This window comes from Beta vulgaris, chromosome 4 (genome assembly GCF_026745355.1).
Source record: "Beta vulgaris subsp. vulgaris cultivar EL10 chromosome 4, EL10.2, whole genome shotgun sequence".
Classification (NCBI taxonomy): Eukaryota; Viridiplantae; Streptophyta; class Magnoliopsida; order Caryophyllales; family Amaranthaceae; genus Beta; species Beta vulgaris.
Window position 1 is genome coordinate 60,328,229 of NC_079205.1, and position 14,753 is coordinate 60,342,981.

Here is a 14,753-nt window from a genome sequence, read left to right on the forward strand (position 1 = left end):
AAAAAAAGAACTACCGTATAAAAATAGTATTGTGAAAACTTTTTGTTGCAAAAAAATACCATTTGACGACCTTTTAAAAATATCAAAACAAATAAAACTTTGAAGCCTTGTTAAACTGCATTGTTCACTATGTGGCCCTTTCTAGTTTTCACAAATTATTGGCCCATAAGATGAGCCCAAAACATAAATTTTGCGGTCCGGAAATCCTAAATAAAGTTCTTTAAGCGAATGGGTTGAACATTGGGAAGAGTGAAGAGGGACCATCTAGTGGAGAAAGTATTTGCCCATATCCGATATGTGCACGCTTTTGTACATATCGGATCTTGATATGATTAAATGTAGTTCAGATATGATTTAATAGCTAGCTGATATGATATAAGATTTCAACTATGAAGTTGTTGAGAGAATTGGGAGAATTGGGAGATTTCAACTATGATATGATTAGATGTAATTCAGATATGATTTAATAGCTAGCTGATATGATATGATTTGCATAAATGCCATGATATTGGCCCCATATCGGATATGGGCATATCATTAGTCCCATCTAGTGTGGGGTATCGCAAAGTTATACTAATATACTCCCTCCGTCCCATAATATTATGATTACTTCATTTTTTATGGGTCAAACTTTAAAATCTTTAATCAAATATTCTCATTTGTATACTTCCTCTGTTCCATAATAAGTGAAACACTTCTCTAAAAAAACTCCACATAAAAGAGAAAAGTGTTTACACTTATGGAACGGAGGAATAAAAAACATATTCATGTGGGATCTTGTTAGATTTCTCTCAATGTGTAGTTTCATAATATCAACTTTTTATATTTTTTATTAATACGAAATTGAAGATATTAAAGATCAAAGTTACGTCTTGAAAACCGTGTAAAAAAGAAACAAGCACTATACTATGAGACGGAGGGAGTACTACCCATCTACTGACTATCAAATTAAGCCGTTTTTTTTAATATAGATGTAACTAGGTAAAACATATTCAGGTGTTATTAATAACTTGAAACTAAATTTTATCTACCTCACTAACCTTTATATCATCACTATTTCGGGTTTTCAACACTATATAATCTCAAATTAACCGATATTAACGGTGACGGAAAAACGAGGGAATTTAAAATATAGCACCTTTTCATGATTTTTATTTCAATTATGGAGTTCAAATGTTTTAAACAAACATTTGTCCTCTTAAACTATATAATTCATATCTTTTCACTAATCATTAAGAATTTAAGAATATTTATAGATCCAAAATAAAAAGACATTCCAATAAGCACAACATACGAGTGATAATGGCTCGGGTGAAGCTTTGATTAGAGTCGATTGGTCCTTCTAAACCCCGAAAAAACTTATCCCACTAGAAAACGGTGTCCAACATACTTAAAGGCAAACTCAGACCAAAATAGCAACGAGTAAAAATCAAATTGGAGCCTTGGAGTCCATGCCAAGTGACGGCTAAGTGAAGCCAATATGCTTATCAATGTATGTATGGTATGTTAGTTTAGGCTCTCCAATCTCGATCTCTCAGGAACTATCGTGTGTTTGGTTAGGTGAAGCAAGTAGAGTAAGCACATGAGAGAAAGTAGTTAACAATCAGAATTCAGAAACAAATGCTTACACTTAGTTGACCGTCTGTCCGTCCGCCTTAGAAATAAATACTATAGCACCAACCATCTCATCTATATTCTATACTCTGTATTTGAAGGTACAACTTGAAGGTAAATCCAAAGTTGGTTGGGATGAGTGGTAAGTGTTTTCATTCTTTAAATAAGTGATCAAGGGTTCGATCCTTGATTCTTGCGAATAGAGCAATCAAAGTTGGGAAGGATCTACCCATTAAGTTGATTTCAGTACCCCGAAGGAGATTGCCCCTACTATCGATGGAGGATACTCCCTGACTAACACACACCCAAAAAAAATTTGAAGATAAATTATCTCAAGTCTCAAATGATCTCAATAACCAAGTTCTAAACATAACCCATAATGGTAGTAGTAACTAGTAAATGGTGGTAGTAAAGGGTAATATGGGTAATGGGTTAAAGTCCATTCTTTTAATGGTAATAATAAGCTTATCAAGTCTGAGTTTAAGATAGTTCAAGCTGGTCAATTTATCAAGGACTTGACTGAAGTTTTACTTAGAGTTTTAGTGGATTTATACTTAATAATCAATTTTCGTACAAGTTCCTATTCCCTAGTTGGCTCGAGTGATTCTCAGTAGCTTATCAATTATAAATTTGATAATTATAAGAGGAAGGGAGTACAAAGCAACATATCCTCTCCCTTCCTCGAAAATCTTCCTATTTTCACTTTTTATGTTTGTCAATGCACTTTTTGTATAATTGATATCTTTAATTCCATAATAGTAAAAATTATAAAATTTGATAATCTTAATGTGCTCATTTACACAATTTTAACAAGATCTCACATGACTATATTTTCCTTATATATTAGAAAGAATTTAAAATATTATCTTTACTTGTAAAAAGTGTCAAATTTGCAAATGGAAAGATCTTAGAAGAATAAGGAAGTATAGGCAAGTCCTCCAAGCGCAAGGCTACAAGCCTACAACCTTGGAAATGCCTCGATTTTCGTTGCTGAGTTTATCAGACTTCAAGGGGTTTGTTAAACATCGCCCCAAAATTAATTAAAATCACCACAAATTCATTTTAATAGACTATTTTACCCTTCTTCTTTTCCACACCACCACCACCACCTGCCACCCCCTGCAACCACCCGCCATCACTTACCTCCTCCACCACCCACCTGGAAGCGGTCGAGATTTTTTAAGGCCATGGGGCGAACGTCCAGGCCAGACGTTCGCCCATCGTCCTAAAAAAATTTAGACTCCTTCCAGGTAGTTGTTGAGTGGTTGTGGCAATGGGGTGGTGGTGGCGGCAGGAGGTGAATGGTGGTGGAGTGAGGTGGATGGTGGTGGTGGTTTAGGGAAAAAGAAGGAAAAGGTTAGAGATGGAGTTTCAACTTTTTTTTTGGGACGATTTTAAATACTTTTGAGGCGATGAATAGAAGTTCAGTTCAAAAATGCCCACAACTTGCTATCAACGAAGGTCTAAAGAACATTAAAATAGAAGGTGAGGATTAGCTTGTGATTAATGTTGTTATCGAGATTTCGTCTCCTCCCTAGCAAATTGCCAACATCATTCAGGATATTAAAGTTTTACTAGCTCGTTTTAATAATTGAAAACTCAAGCATATCTACAGAGAAACCAATAGAGCAGCTGACCGAATTGCTAAGGTGTGTCATTTAGTTACTTTGGATTTCACAATAGTAAGTTTTTCTAGTTCTGCTTTCAATTTCATCCTTGTAATTGTAAATGATGTTTTAGGTGTTTCCCTCATGCGGAGGGCCACCTAAAAACCTTTTTCTTACTTTCTATGTCCCACAACATCATTTTTCTTAAAACTTTATAAAAAAAACGATTAAACTAATAAAAACCGGAAAAAGTATTTAGTAACAAGGCTCGGAAGCAAAAGACCTGACCGTGACCAGCTATGACAAGCATATTGAAACTCAACAGTAAAACACAAGTATCATATTCATAGTCCATGTGCTATCACGTTATTTTGCCCAGATAACCGATAACAAAAAAAAATTATGTACGTACCTACTTATTTTCAAGTAAAACACCAACCAAAACTTTTTTCTGGTACTAGTTGTTGTACCGCGCGCTTCGCGCACGCTACCCCAAAATATCGTAATTATAAGGGTTAAATTGTTTTTCCAAAATCAAACTCAAAAAAACATAGTTTTCCCAAATGGTTTAATTGTTAAATACGAAAACATAAATTTTGAGTTATACAAGCCAAAGCTCGCTCTAGATAATATCGCGTTTTTTATAACGTAGTTCTACCTTTTTCGTAATTGTATGTATCTTCCTTATCTCCAGATATTTGAAGTTGGAAATTTGAGCTTGGAGTCTTGAGCAATCTAAGATTTAGGTTAATATTAATAATTCTATGATAAAAGGAAAAATGTATTCTTTTCTCTTTCCCTTTCTCTCTTACTCATCTTTATGATTTTTCAATTTTTTGAAAGTCAACTCCTACTCGTCCGCCTTCTTACTCCCTCCCCTTTCGTCCTTTCTCCATCTTTCACTTGTTTTTCTTCATGTAAACTAAAAAAAGATTGTAAATGTAAATAGAATCCAGTGTATAATCCTATCCATAATAGTACCAACTTGCTTAATCAGATCTAAGTGAAATAGCCACTTGAACTCCGCTCTTTCATAACACATCAAAGATCTTAGGCTTCATAGTCATTTTATACACATGTTACTTTAGTTCTTTGTCAAATTCTTGGATAAGAACAAATGATGCGCGCCGTCTCCAAGGTAGCAAAATCTAATTAGTGAATCGATTGCCTAATTATCTTAATCTTAGATGTTTTTTTGGATTAACTCGATACAATTTGATGTAGTATAAGCTATTGCACGGACCCCAAGGTAGCAAAAATGGTTATAAATAACTAAATGTAAGCATTAGCCTATTTGATTTAAGCAAAACAAATCATGTGAACTTGGTAGTTAAGAAGATAAAGTAATTACATAGCAATACATGCATATAGCCCTTGGTAGGGCAATCTATTTTTGGGTCACAAAATGTGTTAGTTAAGGGTCTTTGGCATCCTCTAAAATATCGTTTATGTGTTACAAGAACTCAATCATGTCTATTAAAAAAAGGGAATTAGTTCATATTAAGTGATAATTAATTGTAATGGTCACACGGTTAACCTGTAGCATTACACTTTACCGCAAAACAATAAGCAAAAGGGTCCCTTGGCTAGGTGATGGAGTGGCTTAATTGCTAGGCTTTGCAGCAGCTTCAGTGTTTAAGTGCATAAGCAACTTGATGTGCAACAGGCTTAGTGATAGGTCGAAAGACAACCTCATGTGCATCAAAATATGTGGGCTTAGCGACAGGCTCGAGTTTTGGATTAGCTCCATTAGTTTTGTCATGTGGGCTTAGCACCTTCATCAATTTCATCTTCAAACATTACTTTCTTAAGCATCCATTGCAGCATTGTTCATAAAGTTGTCTTTGGGCATACCTCAATGAAGAGATGAGACGTGTGAAGCAGCTCTTGGATAGCTGAGAAGGCTTCTAATAATCCTATTGGTTACACATTGGCTGGGTTTTACTGTCTACAATATGATGCAAGAGGCTTCTTTTAATTGAATGTGCAAAATCAGTAAGATTAGTTCACATCTTACACAATTTTATGTTGAAGTAAAAGAAAAAATTGGTTAGTTCTTTCCATTTTATCTAACTATGATTTTTGTTGCACTAATCCTAATAATTTTAGAACTGTCAAAGCAATGCATTTGTTTCAACCAACTTCAACACCAGGAAGGTGGGTAACCTTAGTGATCGTAAAAAAAATAATCACAAGTGTCCTTGTATGTCTATTTAAACATTATAATTTTTGCGGTGCAATATATTAATTTTTTGGACGTTATATTCTTATGTATGTCATTGCTACATTACATTTAGTTATAGAAAGTACTTTGTCTATATGCAATTTAGGTTTAAAAATACCGTTTTGAATTTGTTTCCCAAAATAAAGGTTGGTTTGACAAAAAAAAAAGAAAGAGTTTCAAACATACAAATAATGGTTATTATTAAAATTTAGTTATGAAATTGATAGTGTTATTACTTTAGACGAAGTATTTTAATTATTATTAGTTAATGTAAGATTACTTTGTATTTATGGGTAAAAACATATTGCTATGTTATCTCAAGTGTTTATTGTGTAACATGGCTATGTGATGATTGTTGTGAAATAAATGGGTTTTTCTATGGGATAGCACTATGTTTTTTAAGATTTTATGTTATACTCCTTTTTTTAACTCTACATAATACATTTCGACTTTTTAAGTTGTTTTTGTGGCACACCACTGCTAACATTAAGTAGGTTGTGTAATGGAATTGGAATTCCTTTGTATGCACAAATATTAAGAATAAATGTAATACAAGTTCATAAATAATGCTTCTCAAAAATTGCACAATTGCATTCCATATATTGTAAGCTACCTTTAGCTTAGTTCTAGAACTACATATCAAGTATCAACTCAATTAGTCATGATTATTAATATTTGCACCAGGACGGCTTTTGCTTACATCCTACTTTACATGAGAAATAATAATGTACAAGCAAAGTATGGATGTCCTAAATGCTATGCAGAAAGTTTGAGACTAACTCCCTCCTCAGAAGAATGTACTCTTAAATCTTAGTTAGCTTGGTAAGAATAATGTTGTTTATTAATCTTCCTCAAGTAGACTATTAGTCAACTGCTTCCTCAAGTCGACTATTTAGAGTAGTGTCTGCTACCCCCTAAGCCAGCAAATGGCAAATCCCTCTCCACCACATCTCTATCTTCACTGACCTTCAGGCAGCCAAATACATCAAACAATAATTAGGTCCAGATAGCACTTAGAGTATTTTGCCATCCAAGACACATATAGTAACCAACAGAACACGTATCATAAAAACACCGAAAATTCTCATACCTAACAAATATTTGAACAAGCAATAAAGGTCAAAGCTGAACCTTTAAAGCCACACCATTACTTCTTAAGTTAAAAAGATGATGAATATAAGATACTTGGAAGCTCAAATGTCAGATAGTAACTTTCTAAAATGCTAGAAAAAGTGACAGTGGACTATCACTAAATAAATCCAATAATAAAAGACAACAAATATAACATTTCTTTGAAGTGATCAATCTCTCAATAGAGTTACAATCAATATTAACCTCTCAAAAGACCAAGGTTGTCAACAAGCCTAGCCTAATAATATTTAGAAAGACAATATTTTGACCTTTCAGAGTTCATACGCTAAATTTTGTACCACCTCACTTCAAACCAAATTAAAAAATTTCTACATTTAGGTACTTGGTGATGCCCATAAAGACTTCTTATGAACATCATACCTTACTAAACAGATCATTTTCTCTCACACACAGAAAGTTAGGCACCATCATGAAAAAGCCATCCAACCAAGGCGAGTCCAACATCTGACACACATAACACACCTAGAATGAAACATTGTGCATAGCCCTATATCCTTTAGAATGAAACATAAACAAAGTTAGGGTCCCCTAAAATTCAAGTTTCCCTCCAACAATCTAACTCGAATAGGCCTATATCCCCTAGAATGAACAAAGATAAAAGAAAATAAATTAGGGGAATAACATGTGATGTAACTGTGCAGAATAATAATAAAGTGTCGAGGAAAAACTTATTTTAGAATAGAGAGTAATCTTCTAACTCTATTAGTAGGATGGAAAACAATTTGAGCAGTTATCTAAAAGATGTTGCGGTCGTCCTAAAATTTAAAAGAGAGGAAATAATGCTTCATGTAACTGGACAAAATATTGCAGCATCATTTCAGAACACAATAGACCCATGTATCTCTTTTTCTAATTATGATTCTAACCATGAAATTCCAAATATTAAAAGGTAGGCGGAAGGATACTAATATCACCATAATTAAAATGTGTAATCCAGATTAAATTGTTGTCGGCATGATTCCTATTCATTGAGATACCTAATTCTAGCATGCGAATTTGAAGCAATGACAACAAGAAAGAAGGGAACACCTACATGATATAGTATCTTTTAAAGAGCATATATACACTCGAGGATGGCACACCACCTAAGCATGTTCTTCACCTAAGCATATTCTTACTAATCCTAATAAGAATATATTACATTAGTAAACCTCACGTACAGAAAAATAGACCACATTTTGTTTTTGGGTGTTTGCGGTTGCTAATAACTTATACTATTAATTTGTCAGAAAATCTATTCAGTTAGATTATGTTTAGTTCTTCTTACTTCAGCCCCTATTACTTCCTGATTAAAGCGTACAAGTTCATATCACATCAGGAGTAATAGGTTCAAATAAGAATAGGCAAGTTCAGTTCAAATAAGTGGAAACAAGATGACATAAACAAAGTCTAATTTAGTACACCTCACCTCTCAAATCCGGATTAGTGGGATTACTGATTAGTCAAAAGAACAGCTTCTTTGAAGGCAAGCGGAAGGCCTGACGCGCGATCATGTGGCAAAGGCATGATCCTTTGCCTGTCATCCGAAATAGCCATATATTGAAATCTGTACAACATTTACCAAAGTAATTAATAAATTTCATCAAATGGTTCATTTAAAACAACTTCAGAAAAAGAAAAATTAAAACCTCAAGATTCAGTGCAGGTGAAACATATTCATACTGCTTTTCATCAAGCTTGTAAACAGTTCTTATTTGGAAGATATTTGTTGGAGGCATTTCTTCCGTAAGTTCTAATATCATGTATGCATAGAATCCAGAAGATTCTAGAAGCATTATATACATGATATACAATGTCAATACCATGCATATCATCTACCTATTCCAAATTTCCTATCCACTGAAATTTTAAGAAACTGAAGTACTATTTTTGGGTTGTTGGAGCAGATTTATACCTCCTGTCTAGATTAGCTGGAATTCTCTAGTAATGATCTTCTAACGTGTTCCAAGTGGTTGAATCACATTTATATGCAAATGAAACTTCTACTTGGTCTTCATTTTCTACAGTCAAATTAAACTTTGATCCTAATAACCTGCAGTTAGATTGTCAAGATATAAAATTTCCATGTAAATTAGCTGAAAATAATGAGAAATGTAGGGAAAGTAAGCAGTATACCAGTAAGTGCCATCGTAATCTTTTTATCCCAAACGACATCCCAATACCTAGATAAGAAAGCATTAACATAAGCATAAAACATTTTGTTTCAAGAAATCTTTATTTTGACATTTTAGATGAAAAGTATCATATAATAAATCTTGTATACCCTCTATTTGATTCCTTATTAGGAGCGTCAAGAGTTATTGACTTCATCATAGTGCACCCCTAATAGATGGTCCTCTGGATTTGCAATTGTGATTTGCACAATGTCATTATCGATCACCACCTAAACATATTTAGAACATCAAAGAACAATTCACACTGAGCAGCATAGCAACATAACATCAAGTCTCTTGATGATGCAACTTGACATCAATAAAGCTTCAAATATGGGGACTGAAAATAAAAATTTAAACATAGATACAGGAATATGCATACTCAACTGCAGAAAGAAGTATGCATCATGAGATATAACGATTGCTCAGCATACTCAACCACGTTCCTCTGATACTAAAGCTATGCAGCATCATAAATGATTACTACCACCACTCTGCCTAAGGACCACCCCCTATCAAGGTGTAGGTAGACACTTTATCTCGTCCTTTGCTATTGTCATGCTAAACCAGTATATTTCTTTAGATGCATGACTACAGGAGAGGGTGTCCCCGCAACAAATGCAACCAATTATTGGCAAGTTAAAAAAAAAGACTAATAAGATCTAAATATGCTTCATCATAGTTGATAATAGAGTGTTTTTAATTTTTTCTCAAGTAGGCAATACCTAGAGAAAAGGCAAATAAAATTGGAAGAATTCAAATGAATAATTGCTTCCAAACCACTCCAATCTTGCAAGTAGCGAAATGGTCATACATAGCATCTTCTACCATAGGAGTAGTATATCCATATAGGTTTTTTTTTTGAAGGAAAGTATATCCATATAGTTAATGCTACTAAAATAGGATGACATGAAACTTTCTGACTATGAGGATACCAAGTGCTAAAAAGCCAATTCCAACAACCACATCTCATAGCAGTATTAGCTAGGCGACTTCCCAACTGATCATAGGTGAACTTCCAGAATACATATAGAAAGATAAGATATAGTGCAGGGAGTTGGACTGCTAGCATCACCTATCTGAATTTCCGGATTTTGAAATCTATAGTAATATATTAAATCCGTTAAATCCATGAGAATAGAGTGAGAGCGTTTAACAATCTCGTATCATATAAAGTTAAAACAGAAATTCTAAAGCCTTTAATTGAATTGAAGACCATTAGTGAAAGTACAAAGTTTAGAATAGTTGAACCTAAAAAAATTATAGAACCTTAATTGCTCTGTCCTAACAACATGCAGCTGAGCATGTAACTATAATATGCAGAAGTCAAACCCACAACATACTCACTTTTGATAAGTAGAGCCAACAACTTGAAGCCCTGCTGTATCAGCCAGTTGCTCCAATATTCTCCTCTATTCCAAAAGAGTTCACTCTAACACACTTTTGCTCCACACCCAAAAGATAAGCTCTTTCCGCAAGAACCTGAAAATACAATTTTGAGAGCATGAGAAGAGTCCCCAAATGTGGTTTGTAGTATATTGAATTATACATAGCAGAGATAGAGTCCAAGCCGAATCAGAAGCTAGTTTAACATAATATATGTACCAAACATGAATAGGCGTATATCTTTACATAATATATATTACCAAAGTAAATATTCGACATTTACTTTTGTAATATCAACAATGTTAAGCCAGTCGGCTTTTTCTCTAAGATCCTCAAGCAATAGCCCATGGTGCGACAAGGCATTTTGCCAAAGAGTCGCAAATTTCTATTTCTGCATGGTTAAGATCCACATCAAGTCATCAATTATGCGTGCTTAGCCATAGGCAAAACCGCACCCTAACTTTTTCGAGCTTAGAAGATAGAAGATTAGATGAGAGAGAGAGACAGAGAGGAGAGAGTGGCAGTGAAGAGGAGGGAGGAGAAAAGAGTTGGAGAGAGTGGCAGTGAAGAGGAGGGAGGAGAAAAGAGTTGGAGAGAGTGGCAGTGGAAGGGAGGAGAAAAGAGTTGGGCGGTTGAGATGAGTTAAACACAAATTAATCACAAAACCCACATCAAATTGTGACCCAATCAAATTAAAGGTGTAAAAATGAAACTTTATAGAGAGAAAAATAGGCAAACCTAAAACAAACCAAAACATGAAGAAGGTAGATAGCCTAGATTCAGCACATTTGGTGAAGAAAAAGAACACAAGACTTAAATTAGACTTTCATTACAACAAAGAAGAACCTCAGAAAAAGTTGACATTTTGGACCTCCAGCAACATATATTGTTACAGACAACCACACGACATTCCATTCAACCCTCTTCAAAATTCTTAATTTATGCATCAGATTGAAACCATAGAGAGAAGAAAAAGAAAATACGGCAAAGAAATAATGCTGAAAGTAAACTAAAACTAAGAAGTCTATAAACAAAGGAACAAAAGTGCTGAATAATCAAGAAATTTGAAGTCACCTTGCTGCGAGTCCAAGACATATAGTGGAGACATCAAGTCGGATGTGCCACATTGTGTTAAATATTGCCATACCTAACAAGAAGATGATTAAGCCATATAACTTGATAAGGGAAAAAGGATGCCATCATTTATCAGCACATAAACTCAATATAATAAGAAAAGATTACCAGTGACCTGACCCTCCCGGAGAATTCACATTCATGACAATATCCTGCAAATGTCACCAAAAATGCATCGAACACATACAAAAAATTAGTAAACTACCAAAACTAAGAGAAAGAAGCATCATAAGTTGACACATGCCCACACCATTCAAGAAGAGGCTTGCATAACATCTCCAACTTTTAAAAGGTCTATGATTATGATATTTGTGCATGTTTAGCTAAGATTGCATGAAACTCAATCAATAATATAACCTAAGAACATTAATTAAACAAGAAAATGCATATTATAAATAGGAAAAAATAGGAAAAACCCGAATGTCGAACCCATGGAACAGAACTATTGGGGTTACTAAAATCAACAATTCTTGCCATTGCATCTAACGTATCAGGAATAATGAACTCAACTCCCGGGGGAAAAGAACTTTTGACCATATAACAGTCTGCAGAATTACCTTCACTTTCGGTTCTTCAAGGTGCAATCAAACTCATCAAAAGGGGATTCAAAACCTTTCACTTTCTTAGCCAAACACTCTCCTTTGCATAAACATCCTATCGCGGGCTGTGACAACAAAACCTGAACTGAATTAGTTAAAAAAACCTACTGCCTGTGTTTTCTGGTTTTACAAGGTGACATCCATCCTATTCTAGTTTCACAAAGAAAGAGAAAAGTGGGGCAAAGCAAATTAAAAAAAGAGAGAAGCAGCGATGGGAAGCCGAATTAGTTAAATTTCTCCAATTGTCAATTAGTTAAATTTCTTCAATTTTTCTCGCAATCTTCCGTTTTTAGATGTAATTTGGGTTCTTCCCTAATTCCAAAACAGTACTGTTGAAATCAAAGGAGGAAAAAAAAGAGGAATACCAGAAGAATTGGAGATGGGAAGCCGAGAAGAAGTAAGGTTGAGGTGTCTAGCTTGGCAATTGAGGTTGCTGCTGAAGCTTGCAATGGTGACTCGAGGCTCGCTGCCATTGAGAATATGTCACAGAGGAGAGAGAAACTACACCAAATGAACCTCCCATCCATCTAATAATCAAAACAGACCCTTCCGCAAACAAATGAAGCATAGAATCAACCAGCAAGCAAGGATAACCACAACAACAGCAGTAGAAACGCAGGGCAACAACACCACCAAAATTCGAATTACTAAATGAATTTACGTTTTCGTTTTTTATACGCAGATAATGATGAAACTCCAAATTAACCAGATCTTGGGAAAAACACGAAACCCAAAAAAATCCATGAGAAATTAGATCTTAGTTCTAGCAAATTCGAAAAAGTATCACAAGATCCAAAACAAATAGCAAATAAACCCATAATCTAACTAAAAGAATTGAAATTTCATGGAAATTAAAGATTAGAGATAAAATTGACTAACCCTTGGAATATAACGCCAATAACCGAAAGCCGCTACTGGAAAAGAAGGGAGATGTTGTCGATTAGACACAATAACTGATTGAAGAATAGAGAAAGAATCAGAGCAAATTAGGGCAATTAGGGTTTATAAGAAGTGAATAATGAAATAAAGAAAGATAGAGTTAGAAATTCGGTAATGAATCGATTGAAACAAATTAGGTTGAATAAAACGGTGAATTGAAGAATAACCTCGAAAGTTGAGCAAGCATATTACTTAGTTACAATGGAGAAACAGAAAACTCCATAGCAATGGCAAAAAAAAAACAGAGAAAGAGGAGAGAGAAAATCAGGAAGAAGCTGACATGAAATTGAAAGAAACTCAGAAAAAAAAACTTTAAAATGAACATGAAACAATTGAAATCTTACTGCTGAAGAGTTTCGGTCAATTCGTCATCTTCCGTGAAATCATAAACGCTAATTCCAAACTCGCCAATTTGAGAGCGGAAAAAAATAAACAGTGAAAATTAAATCGTCACCTCAACATTGCAGATGAAGAAATCAAGAGTAGCAGATGGTCGATCTTTGTTCATCTCCAAAATTACACAGTTATCTGCAAAGAATCAACAACGAAACCCTAAGTTCACAGGGCAACCATAAAATTACTCAATTTCAAATCAACTAAACCCAAAAAAATCATCAAAGAAATCAATATAACATTAACGAAAGAATTAGCAATGAAAATTTGGGAGAAAAATTGATGCAGATCAAGAGAATCGTGAAGAAGATGAGAGAGGAGAGATAAGAAACGTGAAGAAGATGAGAGAGGAGAGAGACGAAGTGAAGAAGAGGGAGATGAGATAAGGCGGTGCATCACGTGCCTGATGCGTGCCATGCAACTTAGACAGGTCATGTGAGCAGCACATGACACCAAAAGGAATAGTGAATTTCACCATTTTGTGACTCAGAACACTATTCATTTGAATAGTGTTTGAACTCCAACTTTTAAAAGGTCTAAGATAGTGTATACTGTATAGTAGTTCTGTAGTTGGCTTGAGTGCACGATAAGAACATGAGAATTGCATAGTTGTGTCAATATCAAAATACATTTCTACACATCCATGCACAACTGTCCTGCTGCTATGAAGATATTGAGAGTTTCTTTCTTTTTTTTTTAGGGCATATTGAGATTCTTTGGTATTTGGTATTAAATTGAGACTTCTAACTAACTAAATTGAATTTTCCGGCAAAACAATAAAAAATTAAGACTAATGTACCACTTAAATCGACTTTAACAGCCTGTTTAATTAATGTGATTTAGACTCCGTTGATGTAAAACATTTTCAATGTAGAATGATTTTTCATGTAAAACATTTTACAATGGAAAATTCAAATGCAAAGCTAATTTTTTCCTTTGTTTGGTTCAATGTAAAAAAAGTTACGGAAAAGAGAAAATTGGAAGGGGAAGGGAGAGGATGGATAAGAGGATAGTAAAAGGTTGCTAAGAAAAAGGGAGAAAAATATGTTTTCCCTTTTTTTTGAAAGGAAAATGATTTTAACCTAAAGCTCCCTTGATGAAAATCTTGTTTTACACCCCTTATCAAACCAAACAATGGAAAATAAAAGGAAAACTCATTTTCATGGAAAATATTTTTACACCCTACCAAACGGAGCCTTTGTGTAAATTTATTAAAAAAAAGATCTCATGTTAATGACCATGGTAATGAAACTTATCACAAGATATATGTTTTCCTTTTTAGATTTTCATTGTAACTCAATACCACCTTCCCAAGTGATAATAGATGATAATGAAATTTTAAGAAGAAAATATCAAGAAATGAATGTTTTGCGATCAAGTAGCATTATCATGGGTTATGATATGAGATTTTCAATAATGTGTTATCATTATCACCATTTATAAATCTAATCAAACGAACCATAATAGTTACTTCAATATATGATTACATTCCTTTTGGCTGTTTCTTATCAAATTGATATTTGCCTCTAATTTATTGAACTCTTTGTTTCCT

General features: G+C 34.1%; 1 long non-coding RNA gene across 37 annotated transcripts; it reads right to left on the reverse strand.

The window, feature by feature from the left end:
* Window positions 1-6,084: 6,084 nt before the first annotated feature.
* On the reverse strand, window positions 6,085-13,559 carry LOC104890304 (uncharacterized). Of its 37 annotated transcripts, XR_007273694.2 has the most exons (13): window positions 13,263-13,559; window positions 12,749-12,822; window positions 12,235-12,335; window positions 11,828-11,934; window positions 11,379-11,422; window positions 11,211-11,283; window positions 10,098-10,232; window positions 8,861-8,980; window positions 8,713-8,759; window positions 8,492-8,629; window positions 8,226-8,362; window positions 8,006-8,143; window positions 6,712-7,041 (listed from the first exon to the last, which is right to left on the reverse strand). It is a non-coding gene; the product is annotated as an uncharacterized LOC104890304 (long non-coding RNA). The 37 variants fall into 37 exon arrangements; XR_008969163.1 differs by lacking the exons at window positions 6,712-7,041; window positions 8,226-8,362 and adding an exon at window positions 6,085-6,411 and having other exon boundaries at window positions 13,263-13,556; XR_008969166.1 differs by lacking the exon at window positions 8,226-8,362 and having other exon boundaries at window positions 11,828-11,949; window positions 12,235-12,415; window positions 13,153-13,558.
* Between the last annotated feature and the right edge of the window lie 1,194 nt (window positions 13,560-14,753).